The sequence below is a fragment of the Octopus bimaculoides genome, chromosome 6 (genome assembly GCF_001194135.2).
Source record: "Octopus bimaculoides isolate UCB-OBI-ISO-001 chromosome 6, ASM119413v2, whole genome shotgun sequence".
Taxonomy (NCBI): Eukaryota; Metazoa; Mollusca; class Cephalopoda; order Octopoda; family Octopodidae; genus Octopus; species Octopus bimaculoides.
In genome coordinates this window covers 16736049-16740713 of record NC_068986.1, presented here as the reverse complement: position 1 = coordinate 16740713, position 4665 = coordinate 16736049, and positions in this window count along the sequence as shown.

Below are 4665 nucleotides of genomic sequence, written 5' to 3'. Positions count from 1 at the left end.
GTTTTCTAAAGAAATGCTGACCAAAGCTTTCGCAACCTTCCCATCATAATATACTTAATGCTAATATTTCATTCCTTTTCTAATACAATTCTTCACTGTGCGTGACGGTATAAATGATCAACTATTCTTTTGTACTCTAGGCACAAGGTTCGAAATTTTTGGAGATGGGGGCCAGTCGATTAGATCGACCGAGGATGCAACTGGTACTTAATTTATCGATCCCGAAAGGATGAACGGCAAATGTGACCTCGGCGGGATTTGAACTCAGAACGTAAAGACAGACGAAATTACCGCTAAGCATTTCGCCTGGCGTGCTAACGCTTCTGCCAGCTCGCCGCCTTACAAATGATAAAATATTAAAAATTCATATTGACCATGTGTGTAAGTGGCCCATATTAAATTTCATCTCAATATTTTGAGAATAACTGAACCGAAAACAATGCAGATATTTTCGTGTGTGATGATCCAGTAACAAACACGAACGTTTTTATGGTTGTTCTTTCCTTAATTTTGGCCTTTTTCTGCCCATTCTTCTATACATGGTTGAGAGGTAATGCAAATTTAGGCATATTAATTAGCTCATTATGACTGGATTCAGTTTCATAAGTTTATAAGCTATAAGGTCCATTATGAGGACAGAGAGGACGATTTATATGAATGCATTTGCTGATAGCTACACAATTAAATAATTTATTTATTGTAACAATAATGAATTAAAAATTGTAAGTTCAATGGAAAGTATGAATGATGTTAAATGTGGGCATAGGAATAGCGTAGGAGTAATTCAGAGGAGGGTGTAGAAGATGAGGTATAAAAGGGTGCACAACGGATTTAAATGAATTAAACTTAATCGGCATATAATTAGTCTCTAACCTATGTATATGAGAACTGTGTGAGGAACCTCAAAGCGCTACATTTAGAGATGTGATAAAATCGGAATCTTTTGACGAATCTATGAACACATGGACACAATCTGGTTCAGTGTTGCGGTGGATTATGCAACAGGATGTTTATAGACTATTTTCAGCGTAACTAACATGGAATCTTTCTTCCATGGTATGACACTCCAGTGTAGATGAATGGCCAAATAATATTATTTGGCACCTAATTTATATTTTTGAGGTTTTGTATATAGTTAGCTAGTAAGATAAACTTTTTGGTGTTTAAAAGAAGTAAAAAGGCTCAGATGACATATGTACAGACATGTATATAGGTACACACACATCTACATAGATAAAAGCGAAAATAAAATTAACGTTTCTAAAAAAAGTGTTTTCTTTTTCTTTTTTTTTCTTTTCGATTGTACAGTATGTATGTGCGCTAATACATACATACATACATGCATACAGACATACATATAGTTCCGGGTGGACGGAGTCATGGAGCTTCCTCCAAAATGGTGGAAAGTAACGGATCCAAACGAGACATACGTGCTTGAATGAATGTATGTACAAACATTTAAATACTGTTCTTGAATTTTTGTTATGAACAGTACGAACTTTTGTTCCAACCCATATTTAAAAGGAAAAGCATCCATTTTTTTAACAATCGTTAATTTTAATCACGCCATTTAAAATAATGTATATATCATACACATACATAGACACACTTACAAACAGGCACACACATACACTTGCACACACACATGCTCGTACGCATACATATACACATACATACAAACTACATACATCCATACATACATACACATATATAATATTTCTTCGTTGGTTAAGCGCTCCGTTTTGTTCTTTACACTTTAAAATAATTTTACTGTCTTATCCCATATAATGCTTTAGCTTAACACATTATCTAAATCGAATTAGCCATTATTGCTTTACTAATCGCATTAAAACTGCTTCCTTCTTTCCATTCAAACTCAATTACATAATCTACCTAAAGTATGAATCCTGATCTTTATTTTTTTTATGTACACCTTCCGAAGACATCAATAAGATTAAGCAACGTTGACGTATACTCATTTGCATTTCCCTTTCCCTAAGCAAATATGTATCAGTAGAACGCTATATGATTTGAAAGACACATTATATGCATTGCTAACTTACACACACACACACACACACACACACACACACACACACACACACACACATGCGCGTGCGCAAACAGACACACGAAAATAGTTTGGGGATTTGGTTTGCAGGATTCTTGATGTGTACTCCTGCAGAAACAGATTTTGCTGTATCCTGGGAGGGTCATTTTCCTGATAATGAATACATGCACTGGTTTTATTTCACTTTCTTTTGTAAGTCATTTCGTTGACATTTAGCCAATTAAGTAATTGATCGTTTGATCAATCGTTCGTTCAATCAATCATTCAGTTCAATTGGTTAAAGTTCCAATTAATAATTTGAGTGAGGGCAATATGGGTGGAAAACTTGAGGGACATGACCTATTATCCAGCAGAATATACAATATATATGCACCTATAATTCGATATCCATGCCCAGAAAAGTCACATAACTCTACCGCAACGTATCATCAGATGAAAGGATGAGCGTATATCAGCAGAAGACCATTGTGACATGTCGCATTGTGACATTCAGACAACACATGCTGAAGAGTAAGGAAAGAAATGAGTATATTTTATGAATCCTCAAAAACTGAGAGCAACAACACCTTCAAAGATGGAGAAGAACTACTGCGCAGGTTTTCTGAGAATACAGGGGTCGCATATAATCCAAAGGATGCTGGACTGGTCTACTTAAACAGGCGCTTAAAGGAGAAGCAAATCCAATCCTTTCTACGATAAGCACAAGGCCTGGAATTTGTGGGGAGGAGGTAAGTCGATTTCATCGACCCCTAGTGTTTCACTGGTACTGAATTTATCGACGGAGAAGCAAATATAATGCCAGAAAAAAGCAATGCATGACTACATTTCCCGTAAGCTAGAAGGCTACAATAGTATTGACAAGAAGAGTAGCCTCCCCTAAACCTGTTATAGATTCATAATATTCCACCAGAAACAGGAGATAGCTACTGAAAGATGGACAAAGATGCCACCAAAACTCCGCATAATGATAAAAAATATCGGTTCTGCTGTACTAGTGAGGTAGACACCGGTCCCATTAGTAGCATCTGCCCTAAAAGGTCTACGAAATATTACCTGCTCAAGAAATATTATATCGTTGCAAAGACTATTTATATTACTTTTCGTAAAAAGGATTTCCTTCATGTATACATCAAAGGTATGTCAGAACCAATATGTAACCACACGTTTATAAACAAAAAGAACTAGTGTAACACTCCAATAACAACAGCCATCGTATGCAACCATAACAGACCTGATATCGTTCTGTGGAACAGGGAGCAAAAGTCATGAACTGTCGTAGAGGTCAGCTGCTCAGCGGATCTGAATGTACAATCATAAATCCACTTAAAAAGACAACATTTATGGTGAATTAATGCGGACCGTACGGCCCTTGTATCCTGACTATAAATTCCCATTTTCTCTTATTATCATAGATGCATTAGATCATGTACCAACTTATTTACACAAAGGGTAGAAATACTAAATTTTTCGCAGAAAGAGCAACATAAACTGACGAGGATATTTCAAATCCAATCTGTTAGTGGAACTGTGAGGATTTGTAAGACATTGCAGAAATTCTCTAACTGAGATTCTTTAGATGAATAGATACACATATGGGTGTGTGCATCGAGAAACAGCTCAACCGACACGGCAACTTAACCACATATTTACAAACATCGCGAACTCTCTTAACTAAAAGAAATCATGTGACTCTGTTAGCGACCGACATGAAATCTCTTAAGAAGTTAAATAAAATTCAAACAAAAAATATACATACATACATAAATAAATATGCATAAATTCTACTCCTATTTACTTCTGGCAGTCGGTTGATCTATTGTGAAATACGAAATCGAACAGACTGTGAATACGTGAACAATGTAAAGTTAAAAATAAAACGTTTACATAGTATATATCGAACATATATAGATCTTTATCAAATAATACTCTAGAATAAATGGCATGTCAGGGTAGTATTAACAAATAATGCATTTCTCAATATACATCGCCTAGAGTATTTAACTTTTTCGATTGGTGGTCTGCTTTATTATTTTCACAATGCAGATATACACGTGGGAAGGAAAATCCGTTGTCAAATCTGTTTCATAGATTTGTAATTCAAGTCAATTTCTGACAGCAGGTGGGCAACTTTTTTTTCTCTCTGCTCAGTATTCGAACCCATTCTCTCTTGTGTAAGGTGTTCTCCGGCATCATTTGTATGGATCCACGATTTACTCTCTTCCTGTATAATCATATATTCGCCTCTGGCAATTTAGTTGGTATCGCTTCAGAGATGACTTACGAACAACTTTCAAGACTGAAATTTTACAGAAATATCAGAGGCGTAAGAAATAAATATCTCGTGCAAAGAAAGAAAGAACGTTTGTGGAATGGTTTCTATTATTCTCGGATTTACATTCTGATTTCAAATCTCGCTGAGGCCAGTTATGTTATTTATACTTCGGGAGTCAATAGCATAAGGCAGCATTTGAGTACGGAACGAAGTCGAGGGATTACTGTACAAAACAAACAAATTGTAGGACCTAGATATATCAGTATACATACATACGTACACGCGCACACACACACACACACACACACATATATATATATAT